This window comes from Suncus etruscus, chromosome 16, assembly GCF_024139225.1.
Source record: "Suncus etruscus isolate mSunEtr1 chromosome 16, mSunEtr1.pri.cur, whole genome shotgun sequence".
Lineage (NCBI taxonomy): Eukaryota > Metazoa > Chordata > Mammalia > Eulipotyphla > Soricidae > Suncus > Suncus etruscus.
Window position 1 is genome coordinate 22,605,316 of NC_064863.1, and position 22,005 is coordinate 22,627,320.

The window sequence follows — 22,005 nt, forward strand, 5'->3', positions numbered from 1 at the left end:
ATGAACAATGATCTGTTTTCACTTTCACTTGGTTCAAGCGCACAAACTTTTTTGTCATCTTTCAGCTTGGTCACCAGAGCATCAATTCATCTGGGTCAAAAAACAAGATGCTGTGTCCACCTGCTGAGCCCCACATTCAAACCATTGTGTTGGTTTGTTTGGGAAAGGGAGAGGCACACCTGGCAATGCTCAGGGGTTACTCCTGGCTCTGCACTCAGTAGTCACTCCTGGCAGGTTCAGGGAATGCAGGGAATTGAAGCCTGGTTGGCTGTATGCAAGGCAAGTACATTACCTTCTATGCTATCTCTCTGGTCCTAGCCACTGTTTATAAGATTGGAACATTTTGCTGGGTTTTGAAATGAACTGAGATCATTTTAACATTTTTTTTATTTTGGGCCACACCCAGTGTTGCTCAGGGGTTACTCCTGGCTGTCTGCTCAGAAATAGCTCCTGGCAGGTACAAGGGACCATATGGGACACCGGGATTCGAACCAACCACCTTTGGTCCTGGATTGGCTGCTTGCAAGGCAAACGCCGCTGTGCTATCTCTCCGGGTCCCATTTTAACATTCTTAAAACTGATAATTTAGGGCTAGAAAGAGTACAGTGGGTAGGACACTTACCTTGCATGTGTCAGACCAGGGTTTAATTCCATATATCACATATGGTCCCTCCTAGCAGGGCCAGAAATAGTCCCTGAGCACAGCTGAGTGTGACCCAAAGACCAAAGAGAAAGAGAGAAGACTTAGATGATGGTGAACCAGTAAAAGAGGAAAGAAAAGGAGAAATAGAAAACAAAGAAAGGGAAGGAAGAAAGGAGGGAGGGAAGGAAGGTAGGAGGGAGAGAAGGAAGAAAGAAAGAAGGGAGGGAAGAAAGAAAAAAGGGAGGGAGAAGGGAAGGAAAAAGAAAGGGAGAAAGGAAGGGAGAAAGGCAGGGAGGAATAAAGAGAGGGAAGGAGAAAGGGAGGAAGAGAAGGAAGGGGAGAGGGAAGGAGGAAAGGAAGGAAGGGAAGGAGGAAGGAAGAAAGGAAAGAGGAGGAAGGTAGAAAAAAGGAGGAAGAAAGAAAGGAAGGAGGAAGAAAGAAAGGAAGGAAGGGAGGGAGAAAAGAAAAAAGGAGGAAGAAAGGAAGGAAGGGAGGGAGGAAGGGAGGAAGGGAGGGAGAAAGGGAGGAAGGAATAAAGGAAGGAAAGAAAAAAGAAAGGAAGGGAGGGAGGAAGGGAGGGAAGGAGGGAGGAAGAAAGGAAGGGAAAGAGAAAGGAAAGGAGGAAGGGAGGGAGGGAAAAAGGAAGGGAGGAAGAAAGGGAGGGATGGAGAGAGGGAGGAGAGAGATAGATAGGCAGGGAGGGAGGAAGGAAAGAGAAAATCAGGGAAGAAAAAGAGGAAACTAGAAAGGAAAAACTAAAATATTTTCTATGGATCTAATTGGCTTGATGGCCATGGGTTTCAAAGGTTAGGAGCCCTGCAAAAGCCCTGTAAATCACAGTCACTGAGCTCTGGGTCTCATTAGGCATGTGATCGGTCCCTGCGAGGATTAGGTGAGCCTCCGATGGACTTGGCTGATGATCAACAAACTCCGAGCATGAACACAAGCGATGCTCACTTTGATGACTGCTCCTGAGTCAACTTAATGTCTGCCCACTGGGAAATCAGTATCTGCTTCCTAGGTTTTAAGCCTCAGCTACCTTAAACCAAAGCTGCCTGACCTGTGAGTTGTGGCATGACCTGAAGTAAACTCTTCTCGTGTCTTTTTTTCTGAGATATTCTTTGTGTTTTTTTTTTTGGGGGGGGGCAGACCCAGAGGCGCTCAGGGGTTACTCCTGGCTCTGTGCTCAGAAATTGCTCCTGGTAGGCTCAGGGGAACCATAGAAGATGCCAGGGATTGAACCTGGGTCTGTCCCAGGTCGTTTGCATGCAAGGCAAATGCCCTATCGCTGTGCTATTGCTCTGGTTCCTTTTTTTTTCTGAGAAATTCTTTATGTACATAAAAGATTAAAAGAAAGTAAGCGAAGAGTGCTCGCTTTGGCATCACATATACTAAAATTGGAATGATACAGAGAAGATTAGCATGGCCCCTGCACAAAGAAAGTAAGCAAAGACCTTTACTTAGCCATACAAAATGCAATCACTACTTTTTGTATTGAAAGATTATCAAACAGAAACTAATATTTTATTTCAAATATTCTTGAGAATACCTTTCCTTAGACGGCTAATTATCATTTCTTCAATAATAAATGATAAATGATAGTTTAAAATTTTTGTTTAGAGAAATAACTACATTGAGAACTATCATAACAATGTGAATGAATGAGAGAAGTAGAAAGCCTGTTTAGAGCACAGGCAGGGGTGGGGTGGGGAGGAGGGAGATTTGGGACATTGGTGATGGGAATGTTGCACTGGTGAAGGGGGTGTTCTTTACATGACTGAAACCCAACCACAATCATGTTTGTAATCAAGGTGTTTAAATAAAGATAGTAATTAAAAAAAAAACCAAAACAATTTTTAGAGTGTAAACAGCTTAAAATGTACTCAATACATACAATAAACAGCATTTGGGACCCAAAAAAACTATTTTATTATAAATATTGCTTCCCAGATGCATGAATGATCAAATAGAATGCAGGAAAAGTGGCTTTATAAAGTTTAAAAATCCAACCATCTTCAAACCCTGCCTTTTGCCATTAAATAAGCTATTATGTGCCTTTATACAATTTACTTAAATGCCCTTTTTGTTTTCTTTCCTGAAAAAGCAACACACAGCAAAACAGTGTCTACCTTCTAGGATTGTAGAGAGAATTTGCTAACCTCAAAAATAAAAAGGATTTAGGATGGTGCCTTAAAAATAAAAGCACTATTTTCCATTAGGATGATGTTTGGCAATGAGCAGACTCAGAGTTAAGTGTGACCTATCACATTACTGTTTTAAATGATGAAGTGGTGATGCAGCAAAGAGGGAAAAACTCAGGAAGGGATGCAGAACAAATCCATGTCATGTATATTCCTTAGTCATTGTATCTCCAGCCTTTATCAGAGAATTCTCTTTCCTGGAACTGCAAACTTTGCCCCGGGCATCTGCAAAGGACTACTACTGCAGATTGGAAGGAAATGGGAAATTCAAATAACAGGTAATTAGAAGGAGTTCCACTTGGAAAAGGATGTTAGCCTTTTAATAGAGCTTTAATGCACTCCTGGGAAGTTTATATAAAGTGTTCTCTAGCACCAAATGTAATGGGAAAAACCTCCTTGCAGTGTAGTTGTTTAAACAATATAGGCCAAGTCCCTCCTGAGACGATTTCAGTGGTACGAATCAATGGTTCTTTGGATGGTCCATGATATTCTAAAGTCATCGCACAATCATTTATTCATTTATAATTTTTTAGGGGGAGGAGCACTGTTAGCTGTGCTCAGGGCTTAATCCTGGCTCTGCACTCAAGAATTAATCCTGGTGATGCTCCAAGGACCCTATGCAATGCCAAGGATCAAACCCAGGTCAACCACTTATAAGGCAAGCACCCTGCCTACTCTGCTCTGGTCCCCCACATTTAAAGACAGAAGGGAATTTAGAAATCACAGGCTCCTATGCAATCCATTTATGGGTGAAAAAGGGGGTTACAAGACCCAAAGGGGTTTCATGATTATCCTGAGGCCACTTGGCTTGCCAGTGACAAAACTCAAACCTCCTTACTCTGTCTTTCATTACAGGCTCCAGGCCCTTCTCACTAAATCACCTCAAATATTAGGAAGAGGGCCAGAGGAGGTACAGCTGGTTGCAGATGGAGAACTTTCCCAGGATTTCCTTCTCTCCCATTTCCCAAGAATAATCATGTGTCCATAAACAGAGAAAGTATCTAGATTAAGCAATGAGCCACCCCATGTGTGTGCTGCAAGCGTATTAGAGGTGTTCAGGTTCTTTGTTTCTTTCCATTTCAGCAGGCCTAAATCCCATGGCTACCCTGTTGACTCTTGTGATGTGTTGGTGATGCTTGTGGACAAACAGTGCGGAATGACCTGCCCCATATCCTGGCCCAGAGCCAACCCAGTCCTTTCCCTGGCATCTGGCTGGCAGTAGGATGTGGGCTGTCGTGCTGGTTAGAATTTATCTTGAGACAATAGCTCCATCACCTCAGACTCCACACCATTTTTAAAAAGTAAGAAGCCTTCAGGGCTCACAGCTAAAGGAAAGTCAGAAGCCATCCAGGCTCTGAGCTAAAGAACCAGGCCTTAGTGATTGGCAGCATGGTATCTGGTTATAGCTTTCTGATTTCCAGTGACTGATCTAAGAGAGATTTCTGTGAGTGGAGTTACCTGAGAAGGTTTCCATCTTAGTTCGAATTTGAAGAAAAGATCCCATTACCTTTGGCCAATATTTGCAAATCACTTACTCTATATGCTCAGTCTAAGAATAAACTGGGCTTCCTTATGCAAATGATAAACACTCACTTTTGCTCAAAATTCCTGAGCACTGTGGTTGTGAGTCCAAAGACTTCACAGGAAGGTTCTCAGTTCCAATGTTTGGCTTGGTTGGGTTAAGTACTTTCAGTGAATGTGACTTGCTTTCCTCTGCAGAGTAGATGGTTCTAGACTTTAGCTGCATCCAAATGAGTAGACAAAACAGAGAGGAAGAGAGAGATAAAGAGTCCTAGGTCCTTGCAACTTGGAGCTGAGCTTTTGGGGAACTCCCAAAGTTGTGTAGGTTTACGTATTCATATGCATCATGTCTGTCTCTTTTTTTAGTGGGATGAGGGTTGGGGGAGACACCTGACATCCTCAAGAGCTATTCCTGGCTCTGTGCTTAGGAGTGACCCCTAATTGTGCTGGGGAACCTGAAGTGGTATTTAGGATGGACCTGAGATTAATCACATGTAAGGTAAACACCTTAAGCCTTGTAAATCTCTCTTGCCCCTCACTTCTGACATTTCCAGTTCAAAATCTTTATTCCTAGAATCAAAACAAAAAAAATCATACTATATGTGCATGCATACACTTCTCACCAAAGAGTTGAGTCTTAAATCTTTATCAGTACTCCAGAAGGTAGATGACCTTACAAAAATGTAAGAACGATTGCTTTCTTTAATTCACTTTTAACCTGTGCATGAAGATAACTTCGGGAAATGCTCACAAATTGTATACATCACAAAGAGGACTGACTGAAAACTTTGCCTAAGATATTTTCTAAACAAACCACACACACATGCCATAATAATTTATTTCTCTATATTCAAATTGAGAAAAAAAATTTTTTTTGGTTTTTGGGTCACACCCAGCAGCGCTCAGGGGTTACTCCTGGCTCTATGCTCAGAAATCGCTCCTGGCAGGCTCGGGGAAACCATATGGGATGCCGGTATTCGAACAACTGTCCTTCTGCATGCAAGACAAACGCCCTACCTCCATGAAATATTTTTGTCAATGAAAGACAAATTATCGCAGCATAGAAGTTATTTTCCATTTGTATTTTTGGTAGGGGTGTTGCTGGTGGGACCAAGATAATGGAAATGTATGTCAAGGAATGACAGTAATACCCTTTTCCAAGCCTGTTGTGTCCAGTTAACTTCCATTAATTTTCATTCTTTTTTGTTTGTTTGTTTGTTTGTTTCTGGGCCACATCCATTTGACGCTCAGGGGTTACTCCTGGCTATGCGCTCAGAAATCACTCCTGGCTTGGGGGGACCATATGGGACGCCGGGGGATCAAACCGCGGTCCGTCCTATGCTGGCACTTGCAAGGCATAATATGTCTAATCCAGCACTCCCTGATGTGGAGTGAATTAATTCCCTTATCGTGATGAATTTTCTTGGGCTGGGCTTGGAAGGATTATTGTCTGTGAGCTTTGACCCTGATTTGGCAGGGCCTGGGGGGAGGCTCTGTGGGCGTTTCCTTGCATCTTGTATGTGTGTTCTTGAGGAGCTGAATTTATAAGGAAACGGCAATTTTTTTTTGATATGCCCCTGTTTTCCACAATGGTAGCAGGCGATTTGCCTCCTGGGGACTGTGTTGAAACCTCTACTTAGGTTATTATCAATGAGGTTTCTGGGTCTGCAATCTTTTGCCCAGTGGTGACCCCTTTTGCATTTTGGGCAAAGACCTGGTTTACGGAAAGTGTCCTGTCCCCGAGGGGCATAAGGCATCGCTCCCTTGGTAACTGGGAAGGTTTGTACTGAGTCTAAGTGGGGTGGGGTTGGGGTTCCCCATAGACATTCAGACAGGCATAAAGGTAATCATTCACATCTGCCTTTTCATTTAATGTATTCAATACTAATCTATAGGCCGAATTTGCATTATGATAAGCCAAAGATTTTACTAGGAAGTTTCTCATCTCTTCATCTTCGACATGTAACTTTAGAGCATCTTTAATCTTACCTACAAACTCTGCTTATGACTCATAAGGGCCTTGAGTAGTTTTTAAAAAGTTTCCTCTACCAATGGTGTTAGAATCAATTTTTCCCCATGATGACAATGCAATATCCCTAATTAAATTTAAGATTTCTTTAGGTAAAGCTGCTTGTGTCTGAATATTTGCAAATTGATTTTCTGCCATCAATAATTCATACGATAGAGTAACACCTGCCACTTGCTTTTTTGTACCATCCGGCTATATAATTTGGCTTTTACGCCTTCTGAATAGTACATTTCCCATTCAGTTCGCTGTTTAGACAGGCATATTTCAGCGATTCTTTTAAAATCATACAAAGTCCAAGATGAGTTATGACTCCAAAGTCTTAGTAACTCCACACTGTATGACGATTTTGGCCCATACTCTTTACATGCTTTTTTAAACCGATCTAATTCTTCCATCTGATAGGGTACATAGTTAGAAACATTTACCCCGTGTAAAGGGGATGAGGCTGGATTAGCAAAATTACTCTGAATAGAGCTCTGAGACCGAGTGTGTGGTTCATCGTCTGAATCTGCACTGCTGTGCGATTCAATTTTGTGAATAGAACGAGGCCTCCCTTCTGAAGTTAGAACTGGAGGTTGATCATTGTCTGAGTCACTACTGTCAAGCGATTCACTAGAATCAGACTTAACTTTCCGAGTTGTTTTTCTCCCAGCAAAAATTTCTATATTGTTGATGGTGGGGCTGGATTCATCAGCCCACACCTTACCTCTAGCGCCACCTTCCCGGCCCCTAATTTTCATTCTTTTTTTTTTTTTTTTGGTTTTTGGGCCACACCCGGCGATGCTCAGGGGTTACGCCTGGCTGTCTGCTCAGAAATAGCTCCTGGCAGGCACAAGGGACCATATAAGACGCCGGGATTCGAACCAACCTCCTTTGGTCCTGGATCGGCTGCTTGCAAGGCAAATGCCGCTGTGTATCTCTCCGGGCCCTAATTTTCATTCTTAACTTCCAGAGTAAGACTTGAGTTTAGGACTACCAGGAATTCTGAAACTGACTATGGAAAATGTTAGCTATAAAGCAGAGCTGAGTCAAACTTCTGGTTAAATCAGAAATTTCTTTTGGCTTTTTGTACCACATAGTTCATGAAACTACAGCTGCAGGACACAGCTGTTGTGTGGAAACAGCTGTAGGTAATATGTAAGCACAATATGACCGTGTTTCAATAAAACTTTATTAACTAAACAGGTGGTGGGCCAGATTTTGACCTATGCAGTACTTTGCTGATCTTTATCTTAATGATTTAAAAATGCTATTGAATGAAGACAAAAGGCCTAACTCATTTGCCTGGCTTGTGCCATATACCATGTTCGGGCCATTACACAAAAACAAAATGCCAGATCATACGGTTCTGTTGACTGTTGTCTTGGAATAAAAGTAATCTCAACAAACATTTCTACACAATGGGGAAGCCAAGGGCGTCTTTCAGCATCTAAAACCAATAATTTCACATGTCCAGGGCATAAAACAAAAATAAACTAAGTTTTTTAAATTTTGAGTTGTTTTCTGTGCAACTCAAAAAATTCCCCTCCCCCTTTTTATTTTGGCAAAGGTCTAAGGTAATATAATCTTTTTCTCCTGAGGCCTCAACTATGGGTGGGAAATCCCTCCCTGTTCTTCCACTGGTAGGCTTCTGTTTTTTCTAGAAACTTGATACCTTTTAGAATCACAGGCTTCTGGCCACGCAGGCACTGGCAGGCCTCAAGCTGCTGCTTGTTCCACCCAGGAGCAAAGAAATCCTTCTGGTGCTGCAAAAAAAACCCCAGCAGTTCCTTTCATTTCCGGACAAAACGATGGTTACTCTGGTTTTTTTTTTCTACTTTCCACATAGGAAACTGACGTTGTTCTCTTCCTGCTTAATAGCTAGCATTTCACAGTAACCATTAGTGACATTTGGACAACCGAAGTAAGAGGAAAAGGGAAAAGGTTGGTTGGGTGGAGCAGAGATGAAGTAGAGGGAAAGTTGATCAAAGATTGCCTGTCAAAATTCAAATCACTCCTGTGTTGGAACTTGCCACTTCAAAAAATAGTGACTGCTGGGTCAAAGATAATACAGAAAGTAAGAAGTGTGCTGTTCCTGATTCTACCTCTAGCACTGCATGTATGGTTCCTTGAATTCTGCCAGAAGTGAATCCTGAGCAAAGAGCCAGGAGTAAGTCCTAAGTATTAGCATGGCCCCCAAATGACAACAATTACAATAATAAGTGTTGAGCTACCTAAAGGAAACCCCATTAAAATCTCAATCAGTTTTGTCTACTGCCCGCCAGGAGCAGAAATCGTGGTTGCAGGCATACGGAGACAAACAAAAATCACTTTACATCATTGGGTAAAGGGTTCAAGTTGACAAGAAGAATCACTTATACAAATGCCAAAGTAAACGTTGACACGTGAAGAAATCAGGGGTGTCAGCATGTATAGACGTTAATAGGAATGACATTCATTTTTTATAAGTCAGGTTTTTATTAATTTACAAGCTATAAAATTACCCTTTTAGTTGTGTATTTTGACAAGTGCATGATGGCATAAAATTACATTTCCACCACCACAAAAATTTTTTTTGTGAGACCAAAGAGTACAAGCTGGTAGAGTACTTGCCTTGCACATGACTGACATAAATTTTTGATTCCCAGAACCTCATATGGTTTTTAGAGACCTGCCAGGAATGATCCCTATATACAGAGCCAGCACAGAGCTAGGATCAAGTCCTGGTCATCCACCTCTCTGGACACTCCCAGTTCCTGACAATTACTGATTTGTTTTTATTTCTAGAATTTTATCTTTTTCCAAATGTCCAGTAAGTAGACTCCTGCAATGGGTAGCAGAAATGTGAAGATTTTAATCTCTCAAGCAAGGAGGAGCTTTCTTTTTTTTTTTTTTAATTTTTATTTTGATCATAGTGGCTTACATATCTTTCGCATTAGTATTTTAGGTACATATTAACATTGAATCAGGGGAATACCCACCACTAAATTTGTCCTCCCCCCTTCCCCATTCCCTTTCTGCAGCCCATATCCCCCACCGTCACCCCCCAGGCTGCTAGGGTAGGAGGTCCCTCTTTGTCTAGCTTACTATCAGTGATGTATGGAGTCATTCTTTCAACAAATATTTAGGGCACATCTTATATGGTCTGGGTACTATACCTGGGGGGAGGGAGTTAGATCTGCTAATGCCTAGACTCAAGTTATGCCATCAGACTTTCTCTCCTGGAATTTTTATTTCAAAGTAAGACTGTGTCTGAATACACACACCTTACCCTTGCATCCAATTTAAAGTTATAGAAATGGGAGGTTTTGAGGGTCTAACTAGATTTTAAGCTCCATAAGCCACTTCTGTTGTAATAATATTTCCAACCCCTAGCATGGTCTTTTGCATGGATAGTTTCTCCAGTAAACAGACTTCACTTTAAATATAAAAAACAAACCAATACAATTAAAAAAGAGCTATAAGTAACTTTTAGCTGAAAAAAAGTGGGAAAGTCAGATGATATAATATTATTGGGCAGACATAGTATTTTGAATTGGGTCCTTACGCAGTTACTTGCCTTTGATTCATGTTTCTTTATTTTTTAAATTGTGTTTTCAATCACATTTAAAAATATTTTATTTTATTTAAACACCTAAGTTTTTATAGTTGCACATTATGTATCTGTTTCTGCCATCCTATGTTCCAACACCAATCCCACGACCAGTGTAAAATTCTCTCCACCATTGTTCCCAGATTCCTACCCACCCCAAAGCCTGCCCCCTTGCAAGGCATGAAAAAATTCACTTTATATTGCTTGTTATAAATCACTTTATATTCACTTTACCACAAATGGATTATTAAAAAATATATAGCAAAAGAAAATTTGAGAAAATGATTATATCTTACAATGGGGTCATTAAGTCATTGAATGTTCACTAAACTGTTGGTTGTTGAGCATTCTGTGCTTGGTTTTGTTAATCTTAGGTAGCTTCTATGATACTTTGACGTCTAATTTCGTGAATTATTACTAGGGTGTCAGTATTAAAAATCTGGGAGGTGTCATGTGACCACATATGCTTCTACGTGGTCTAGGTATTCCAAGTTCTGTGCCTGACATGATGGCAGCTGTAGGACTTGGTTGTGGCTGCCAGAGCTTCTGGAAGAATAGAAGGGTGGAAGAAGACTGCCCAATTTCACTTTAACAAAACCCTGGAGATATAATCCCAAATATTGGCTTATTTGGAATTTTGATTGGTTACATGTCTCTGCAGAGATCAATTGTAAAGCAGTTGGGCCATTGGCATTTTAGCAATTGTGGGTTGTGGGTACAACTGTTGAGACTTTGGCAGGGCAGCCTTTTCTCCCAACAGTGCCCCAGTATTTAGCTGTGAGACTGGTGTACCTATTGATATTTTTTGTGGCTTGATTTACATCTCTTTTGAGAATAAATCTTTATGGAGTTGGCTGATGAGTGGACATGGTGGCAGTTTTGGACATGGCTGTCTCAACTCACAATTTTTTTTTTTTTTTTTTTGGTTTTTGGGCCACACCCGTTTGACGCTCAGGGGTTACTCCTGGCTATGTGCTCAGAAATCGCCCCTGGCTTGGGGGGGACCATATGGGACGCCGGGGGATCGAACCGCGGTCCTTCCTTGGCTAGCGCTTGCAAGGCAGACACCTTACCTCCAGCGCCACCTACCCGGCCCCTCAACTCACATTTTTACAGCTTCCCTGCTTTGTAGAGCAGAGCCGGATGCTCAGACCTTATATTTCTTACACTTTCTTTCCAGCAGGGCCCAGAGGGAAGAAAACTTCTCTGTCTCTGAAGGTGAGGCAGCTTTGAAGCAGCAGTATTGGTGTGGTGGGGAGATTCCAAAGAGTAGCCCCCAGCCAAGGCAACTGCACCTTTATTAGTTTCAACCTTGCTCAGGCAAAAAGCATCTAGAGATGAGAAGTTGCAGAGAGCAGCTGTAGAGTTAAAGACCTTTGATCAAGGAAACTTAGCTGCAGATTCATTTTTATTCCTTTTTATCTCTCTCCCCACCTTTCACTTTTCAACCCTTCCTGCATCTGTGAAATCAATGTCCTATAATTGTAACATATAGAGTAGATCTTATTTCTGCCTACACAAAGATCATCATTGCTCTGAAATCAGGATAAGGAGGTACAGGTATTCTGGAGTTCAATTCTAATATGTGTAGAGGCATCCTAAATCAACTAGCAGATCTTGGATACCTGCAAAGTTTGGTTAATTCAGGTCAATTCTGTTGATCCTGACACTGTCTACTAGAGATAGTATCTGAGATCACTGGATCAATGATCAATCTCACAAACTCATTTTCTACTTTAGATACCAGTCACAATCCCAAATTGCAATCTAGACTTAGAATAACCTGGTTATACCCAAAATAGTCCCAGACACTCTCTTTCTCAGATGTAGTTAATTTAATAGAGAATCATATAGAACTAAGGAAATACATTAGATAATTGTTTTATTACAAAGAATCAAACAGTAATCTCCAAATGAAGTATACACCTAAGTCAAGGTAGAGAAAAAGGATGTAGTTCCAATGGTTCTTAAAAGTGTTCCTTTCTCCCAAAATCTTCTTATTTTCAGCAATCCACAAGCTCTTTGAAGTTAACTCCTTCTGTATTTTTACAGAGGCTTGATTATTTAGACATCACCTGCTCAAAGCATTGTAATTGACAAAAAAAAAAAAAACACCTCATTTCCCTTCTTGGCTGAGGCATAATGATTGGATAGGGGAGGGTCAAGAAGGAAAACAAAGAAATATAAGGCCTTGCTATGGAGGAACACATTGACTGGGTAGAAATGTTAGCACTGGTTTCAACGAGCAACAGACATCCACTGAGGTAATGAATTAGATTCCCAATATGAGGAGCTTGTTCTGCTTAGAAGTGAATATGATGAGTTGGGAAGAATAAAAAAAAGTTGGAGAAATAGTATAGAAATTAAGGTGTTATTTTGCATGTGGATGATCCTAGTTCCATCCTGACACTATGTAATTCCTCAAGTATCACCAAGGACAGCCCTGGAGATTCTGAACACCAGTCCCTGTCAGAATCAAGTGGGTATTATTGACACCACCAGATGCAAGTACTGCCACAACTTTGATTCATTGCATTAAACTACTTGCCTAACTGACTAGAAAACTTGGAGAGGTGTTTCTGGGCCTCCTGAGCACTGCTTGACAGACTTCTATCCTCCTCCCAAATGAATGCTGGCAGAAATGTAGGCTAAGGGGTTCAGTTGAATGGTGTGAATGAGAATGAGAAAAATTAAAGATGGCTCCACAATTTTCCCTCTGAAAGAAAGATAGAGTCATTAAAAGAAGTCACAATGACAATGAATGTGACTTGGAAGGCAGGGAACAGCAAATAGCATTGAATTTTTATCTGTCTTCTCATTAGATTTCCATTCCAATGGAAATCTCTTTCCACTCAATGACATTGGTTTAGAAATGGGGCTACCTAACATGATTTAGGAGTCATCTTCATGAAAGAGGAAAAAGAAATACTATCCTGGAGGACATCATTGGTGACTAGAATAGGGGAACCAAAGCATAAGGATACATGGAAATAGGTGGTGGGAGGATGATATATTGGAGGTGAGAGGAAACTGAGAAGCAGCAAGCAAGTAGAAAGCAGGAGGTCTGTGATAGTTCTGTACCACAGAATCCAGTGGAGAAGACTTCACAAAAAAATTGGATATATTTCCTGAAAGGTATCAGGGAGAAGTAAAGTTGAAGAAAACTTAGCAAGGTTTTTAGATACCATTTTCAATAATGTTGTGAGAACAAAATCTAGATTTTATTTGTAAAGGGAGGGTGACGCATGAGGAACAAAGAAAGTAGAATGGCATGTTACTCTATTCTCTGCCATTTTAATATCCATTTCCTAAGGTTAGAGAATTGGCTCAGAGATCAAGACAGGTCTTGCATGTTTGTGACCCTGGGTTTGATCCCTAGCACCACTGGAAAAAAGAAAAAAATGACACCTAGCATCCATTTCCTCTGAATACCACAAATCTCTTTCCTTCCATACCACACTCTTATTCACTCAGCCACAAAACTCCCTGGACCACCTCCCTGAAGTCTAGAATGACCCAATTAATGAGGTTCTGCATACAATGCTGGCTCATGACCTTGCAAATGTGGTAGTGTGTGACCAGTATCAGCTTATGGTAGAATTTAAGGTAAGTTGCTATTGTCAAAGAATGATGCTTCACAATGTAGATTAATGACGTTTCATCAAAAAGCAATTCTTAAAGAATTACACATCCCCTAATAATTATAAATGTAAGTAGAGCTTACCTCTTGTACTTAACATCCACTCAAAGTCAAAATGTCACATTAATATCCACCATTAAGTACTGAAAGCTGCTTATCTCAAAAGACTCTGGTGAATGCTGTGAGCAAGTTTCCTGTATTTTGACAAGGGGCGGAAGCCAAGGTTAGCATTTGATGACTTTGCAAGGATTCAAAAACATGACTTAAATCACCTGGTAGAAATCCATGAACACATCAAAGCTTCTCTGTAACACTGACCAGGAGGGATTCAGTTCCCACAATTCTGATTAGTGCAACTTTGGGAACCCACTAAAACTCTTTTTAAAATGGAGTTGCTGTTCAAATAAAACTCAACTGTGCTTGTGGTTGAATATCAGCCTTCCTAATGACATTCTGTATGAACAAACATGCCTGTAAAATATCCAGACAGTGCAGTAGGTGGAAACAGATGTCAGTATTTATTTTAAGGTTAGTTTATTCAACAACTGAAAGAGGGTATGTTGCTTGGGCTACATAACCTCTTAGGAGTCAGCTAATTTACCTGTTAAATCAAAAAGTAAAGAGATGGCAAGTTGTTCTCTAGGCTTTTTTGAATGTAGCAATCAAACTGTCTAAATCTGCTTTGTTTCCATAATATCAGCAAAATGGTTCTCATTTAAAACATGCCCTAAAAATGTTGGTCATAAGATCAAATATATTTAAAAAAAAACTACTTTTGTATTTTTTCTAACCACCAATCCTGGCTACAATACATACATACAATACATATTCAGGATGGATAACATATATGTATAACTCTTTATTAGGGAATCCAAAATTCTGGCTAATTTTCACCAGGACTCAATTGTTCTTTTTTTTTTTAAGTGTAAAATATCAAACAGAGATCTTGTTTCATGTCATGTTGCATTACTTCTTTATTTAGTACCAGAGAACATGTGGGAAGGAGGCTGGAGGAGGAATAGGGATAGCTGGATGGGTTTTAACTATTTTTCCATCATCCTCCTCTATGACAAAAATTGTTTTTTAAAAAAGGCTTTACCCTGGTTGTTTCAGCTTCATCACCTCCCATTCAGTTGATAACACAGTGCTATCTGGCTTCCATCCCATCTTCACTCCATTCAGATGGTTCTTATTAGGATGTTAACAATATTTTCCTACTTGCAAAATATAGCAACCTATTTCTTAGACCCAATCCTCTTGACATTTCTGCAACAATGGTCAAACACACAAGGCAGGCCTGATCCTTGGAACTCACATGTCCACAGTCATCAATCTTGGTGCAAAAGGTCCTGTGTAGCCATCCAAGCAACTGCTAAAGTGAGTCATAGGATCTTAGTCAATGAGGTGGGCACATGTGTGTCCTACTTAGGGTTTGACTTTGGCCATAGATCAATGTCAATTTGGTGTTCTTGAAGCTTTTCATTACATTTTTTTTAAAGAAAAGCTTAGTTATTATTAAGAATGTTTCCATTATTGGCCTAAATGTTTTCAAAGCTCATGGGACAAGTAAATTGAATCTTAACTTCTCCCTAGAGAAGCCTCTGCTGATGGAATCCACTACGTCTCTTGGTTACTGGGTTTGGTTCTGTCTCCCTCCTGCCTAATTTTTGCTCCATGAGGTTGTGACCTGCACAGGTGTAAAGGACCTGGGACTCAGAACTCCACACTTGGGGACTTTAAGCTGTAGAACTGTTGTCTGCACATTCTTATAACATCTTGGATTTGTTGTTTGCTGCTGAGTCTGCCGGAGCAATGTACAACTGGGCTTGACATCTCAGCTTCTCACAATCTTTTCTCCCATGATATCTTTTTTTTTTAAACACCTTGATTACATACATGATTGTGTTTGGGTTTCAGTTATGTAAAGAACACCACCCATCACCAGTGCAACATTCCCATGATATCTTGACTTAAACTCCAGCACCCCATTCACTCCAGCAGGCCAACTTTCTCTTCCCTGCCCTTCCAACTCCCTAGGCTGCTATTGCAGAGATCTGAATTCCAGTGCTAGGAAGGTTAGATTTACACCTGGTGACTTTGTCTTTGGGTAAAGTCCCAGTCCGTGCAGCTGTCCCTAACAGGATAGCAGAATTGTAGCTCTGGCTATTCTTTTCTGCCCTTGATCTGAATACCCAAAACATGATGCAGATATTCTAATACTCATGGAGTTGGTCTCTACTGTGTGTTGCCATAGCCATCTTGGATAAAAAGGCTGAATTCACTTCCCAATCCCTGTTGAGGCCTGATGCATGGGTTTGCTGGCTGGTAGGCGGAAATAATTACAGGTTGCAGGCCTGCACTGTCAATGCTAGTACAGACCTTGGCCACTTGCAAGGTTCTGAACTCACTTTGCAAGTGCTAGATGGGTTGGGGTGGGGGGTAACTTTTATTCCTTCTATCTTCCTCAAATCTCACTTGTATTCTGGTCACTTGGAATCACCCACCAGGATCAAGCCAAAGAATTTGACTTATCAGTTCAGCAATTCCTGATTCACATGAAAATGATATTTATACCAAGGCACACAATAAAGTTGAGCTACAGAACTCAGGCTAATGATTTAAATCCTTAAATTTCCTCATTTGGAATATTAACTAGCAAATAAAGACCACCATGATTTGTTGAGAGACAGGGGAGAATTTTTTTAGTACCATAATAGCTTTAATAACTTTAAGGGTGACTTTGTTGTTTGCTGACTACATTCTATCAATTCTACCAAACATGCTTCCAGTCTGTACACAAGATCCTTGCCTCCCAATGTATCATTTGAATGCCAGAAACTCTAGTCATATTTTACCTCCCCCAAGAAAATTTTAGTAAGACAGAATTATTCATTCTTTGTGATAATATCTATTATGCTGTATTCTTTTTTTTTTATGGATTTTTGGGTCACACCCGGCAATGCTCAGGGGTTACTCGATGCTCAGAAATTGCTCCTGGCAGGCTCGGGGGACCATATGGGATGCCGGGATTCGAACCACCATCCTGTGTCTAAGGCTTTACTGCTGTGCTATCTCTCCGGCCCCTATTATGATGTATTCTAATGTGTGTCTGTAGCTCCTACTTGGATGTGAGAAAATCAGACAAAATATATTTTTTGGCTTGTAATATATTATTTGGTGGTTTTATTTTGAGGGGTACATCTGGTAATGTTCTGAAACTACTCCAGATTCTGTGGTTGGGGTTAATTTTGAGGCAGTTGTAGGTAGTGTCCGAGATAGAATTTGGGTTTTCTTCGGGTTTTCTTCATGTTAAACATGCCCTCTGCTTGTTGGGCCATGTTTCCTATAAAATATCTATCAATCTATTTTGCTTTTTGAGCCAGACATGATTGTGCTCAGGGTTTATTTCTGACTCTGAGCTTAGGAACCAGATATAGTGCCAAAAATTGAACCCAGATTGTTGGCATACAAGGCAAGTATCCCACCTACTGTACTCTGGCCCCTCTGCAGTGGTTTATTTTTTTTGTGTGTTGTTTTGTTTGACTAGCATATTACTTGGAGAGTTCACAATTAACTGGTGATTAATTGATGAGAAAAAAAGAAACAGAATATATTGTCACCAAAAAAAAAAAAACTAGATAAAATTTTGTTTTTCTCTTTCCTACTCTTATTACAATGGTAGGTGTTACACACATTCCTGGTTGTGGTGTGTTTGTGCTAGAGGTCACACATCTGGTTGTGGTGCTTACACAATGATGATGCTTGCTGGGTTAGAAGCAAACAATATATTGGTTGTCAACGTGTTCCAAGGAGTTATCCTCTCAGTGTACTTTTTGTGCACATTCTGTTTGTAGTTAGTGCTCACTGGGGTCACACTTCTGACCCAGTCTTTAGTTTGATGTTCATTGAGAGTCCCTGCACACACATGGCTGTGTTCTTGGAGTCCCCAACACTGGATCCAGAGATTCTACTATTTCAATGTCCAAACCAAGTCATTTGAGGTCACTGTAAAATGCAGTTTATGATGCATGCAGGAGATCCTGGGGTTCTCATTTTAAGACCCCACCACCAACTACTCCTAGGAATGACCCTTGAGCTCCAGGCTATCAGCAGTTTCAAATCATCACAAGGTGAGGCTCTAACATTAAAATAAACAGGGGCTGCAGAGATGAAACAGCAGATAGGGCACTTAAGTTGTATACAGCTGATTTGGATTCAATTACCAGCATCTCATATGGTCCCCTGAGTGTGCCAGAAGTGATAATGAATCCCTGCAGATTGCAGAGTAATTTCTGAGCTCCACTGGGTGTGGCTCAAAAATTAAAAATAAATAAATAAATAAACAAAAATACCAGCATATAAACCACAGCTCCACACCCACTATGTTAGAATTTTAGAGAAATGATTGAAGAAATTTCACTTTTAACCAGCTCTTCAACCTCAAAGAGACAGATTTTAGATTTTAGATAAAACTAATTTAAAAAATTAATTTCTTTATTTTTCCTTCCCTTTTATCTCTCCTTCCTTCCTCCCTCCCTCCTTTCCTTTCCTCTTTATCCTTTTCCTTCCTTCCTTCCTTCCTTCCTTCCTTCCTTCCTTCCTTCCTTCCTTCCTTCCTTCCTTCCTTCCTTCCTTCCTTCCTTCCTTCCTTCATCCCTCCCTTCTTCCCTCCTTTCCTCCCTCCCCCTCCCTTCTTTCCTTCTTCCCTCCCTTCCTTCCTCCCTTTTTTCCTTTCTCCCTCCATCCCACCCTCCCTCCTTCCTACCTACTCAGGGAAATACTCAGAACATCCTTCTGGCTCTGCACTCAGGACTCACTCCTGACTGGCTCAGGGGACCATATGGGATGACAGGGATCAAATGAGTCAGCTGCATGCAAGGCAAAGATCATACCTGTGGTGCTATTGCTCTGGCCCTGGAAAAGCTGATTTCTAATATAAATACCAGGATTTTTAATCATCAAATAAAATAACTTTTAGGTTTTTTTCACCAGTGTTAGGAAAGAGGGATTCCAGCTCAGAAAGTATTCCAGAAGATTTAATTTGTTTATTTCACAAATTCTGAACTTTTCAATGTTTCTTTAAACATTTTAATGAAGATCCTTTTAAGCTCTGTTATATAATGTGCCATCTCAAAGAACAAATTGTGCAAATTGGACATTGTAATTGGTGACCCAGGATCATCATTACAAATATCATTTATTAGAAGAATAAATAAAAAAGTTATAAAGACTGTAAAACTATCATACCCTGCAGTAAATTCTCCAGCTGGCTATGCTTTTATGATTTTACAGTTGCTTTGTGAGTGTGGGTCCATTGAAAGTTATTTTGTGTTTAAAGCTATTTTGTTTAAATAACTTTCTTATTTTTGTGCCTCCATGTCAGATAACTTTTATTAATGGTGTCATTATATTTTTTTACTTTCTGCTTTTCACTTCAATAAACTATGGAAAAGCATGAGGAGCTCTCTGTGAGTGGAGTTCTTACGTACAGGCAAGGACCAGTTGGAATGCTTTCAAATATAACAACAACAACAACAACAATAACAACAATAAAAATACAAATCAAACACTAAAGAGTAAGGGATTTCATTTCCTCACACAACAGGAATTTTTGTTTTATGCTGTCAAAATAAAGTTATACATACAAGTTTTATCCTGCATTTGAACTTAATTTTATTAAACCTCTTATCCACGTGACTAAAATTCTTCAGCAATATCTTTATTTTTTGTTTATCTGTACAGTTTTAGTTTAATTTTAATTAGAAAATTATTGAAGTTATGAGACAAAACCAATAAATAAAACCAATAAAACCAAAACCAATAAATAAATAAATAAATAAATAAATATGTTGAGAGTCAAAGAAATAGCACAATAAATAGTATATTCCTTTGCACATTGTAGACATGAGTTTGATTCCTGGCATTCCATACGGTAACTGGAGCCTGCCAGGAGTGATCCCTGAGCACAGAGCCAAGGAGTAAATCCTGAACAGTGCTGTTGTGGCTCCAAACCAAAAATAAAACCAAAAAATTATCTATACTGGAGAGATAGTAAAATAGGTAGGGCACTTGCCTTGTATGAAGACAATCCGGGTTCAATCCTCAGCATCCCATAAGGTCCCTGGAGATCCACCAGGAATGATTCCTGTGTGCAGAATCAGCTGTGATCCTTGATTGTCAATGGGTATGGCCCCCCAAAATTTGTTTATTTCCACAAAGTAATTATTTTTTTTTGGTTTTGGGGCCACACTTGGTGGTGCTCAGGGGCTATTCTTGCCTCTGTGTTCAGAAATTGCTCCTGGTAGGCTCAGGGTATCATATGGCATACGGGGGGTTGAACTCGGGTTGTCCTGGGTCGGGAGCATAAAAGGCAAATGCCCTACCTCTGTGCTATCACTCTGGCCCTGTAAATCAGTGTATTTTAAGTACAGTCCGATATAAGCATTGGGGATGCTCACACATGTTATAACTCTCACCACATTTTGTCTTCATGAGTTTTCTTCTCCCTTCTAAAAATTCTGCCCATGAAACACTCTCTTCTCTCAAAACAGCAACAATCATATTTTATTTCTCTCTAACTATCTTAGGAACTGCATCTTTTGAAATCATGCAATGTTTGTTCTCTTGTATCTGGGCTATTTCATTGTCTTCAATGTTCATTCATGCTGTAGCATGTCTAAAATGTCAAGATTGAATAATGTTCCAGGCAGGTAAATGCATAATTCGTTTACCTATTCATCTGCTGATAGACATTTGGGTCATTTCCATCTTTTAGCTATTGTGAACATCTTATTCTATTCTTAATTTTTTTTTTGTTTTGTTTTTCTGCCATACCCAGTGGTGCTCAGGGGTTTGTCCTGATTGAGCTCAGAAATCGCTCCTGGCAGGCGGCTCAGGGGACCATACAGGATGCCAGGGATTGAACTTTTTTTTTTTTTTTTTTGGTTTTTGGGCCACACCCGGTGGTGCTCAGGGGTTACTCCTGGCTGTCTGCTCAGAAATAGCTCCTGGCAGGCACGGGGGACCACATGGGACACTAGGATTCAAACCAACCACCTTAGGTCCTGGATCGGCTGCTTGCAAGGCAAATGCCACTGTGCTATCTCTCCGGGCCTGGGATTGAACTTTTAAAACACAGTGTTTTACAAAGCTGTTCATAATACAGTTGTTTCAGGGATTCATTGTTCCAATACCAATTCCATCACTAGTGTAATCTTCCCTTTATCTAAGTCTCCAGTTTACCACTTACCACCAAATCTACCCTCTTAGAAAGCACAAAATAATTTACCTTTTACTACTTGTTTGAACAACATGCCAAGTGGAATTATCAAAAAATAGTACAGTAAAGGAAAATTTATGAAAATGTTTATATCCCATAATGCTGCTACTAAAGTCATTGCCTGAGAATTTACTGAGCTCTTTGATCTAGGTTAAGCCTTCTGTGTTATTTTTTTTGTCCCTCACTGAGCTTAGGGGACTTCAATCCAACTATCCTAATCTAAGTTTGCTGTGCTCCCACTGGTTTGTCAGTACTGTGAAATCTGGAGGTGTCACACTCCAGGAGCTGTGGAACTGGGGTGATTCAGCAGTTTTACATCTCTTTAATATTAGTTGTGGAGCTCTGAAGCTAGGCTGCTTAAATGTCTTGGATGTCAGTTTTGAGTGGGCCCTTTTTCTTTCAGCAGGGCAAGGACTTGGTTTGCCCCATCCCAAGAAGGCCCAGAGTTCTCAGCCTGTAACTGGATGGTTCTGCAACTTGGCTTCTTTAATTGATAATAGCAATTAGATTTTTGGTTGGGTCATATTTTCATCCATTTTTATTTTCATTTTGGTGAACTGTCCAGTCAAGTGTTCACCCTCTTATTTTTTCAGATCTTAAGATGTCATAAGAGTTTTTAAAATATAAAAATTTCCCTCTCATCACATTTGATGCATATATTTTTTCTGTTCATTTTTGCCTATTTGGGAAAATTTTATCTATATTTATATAAGATATTGAGCATTTTTCATCTTTTTTTGAAGTATAAACAGGTTTTATGTGGTAACTCTGAGGGACGGGAGAGACAGGCAGGCAGGCAGGCAGGCAGACAGACAAACAAAGAGGCAGAGAGCGAGAAAGAGAGAGAGAGTAATGCACTCAAGAAAGAATGTAGGGGGCCCGGAGAGATAGCACAGTGGCATTTGCCTTGCAAGCAGCCGATCCAGGACCAAAGGTGGTTGATTGGAATCCCAGTGTCTCATATGGCCCTCCGTGCCTGCCAGGAGCTATTTCTGAGCAGACAGCCAGGAGTAGCCCCTGAGCACCGCCGGGTGTGACCCAAATCAAACAAACAAACAAACAAACAAACAAACAAAAAATAAAGAAAGAATGTAGGCTTCTCCGAAGTGAAGAGAGAAAAC

The 22,005-nt window shown here is 40.3% G+C and overlaps 1 pseudogene; it reads left to right on the plus strand.

The window, feature by feature from the left end:
* The first annotated feature begins 2,010 nt into the window (after positions 1-2,010).
* Positions 2,011-2,105, plus strand: LOC126033185 (uncharacterized; annotated as a pseudogene).
* The last annotated feature ends 19,900 nt before the right edge of the window (positions 2,106-22,005 follow it).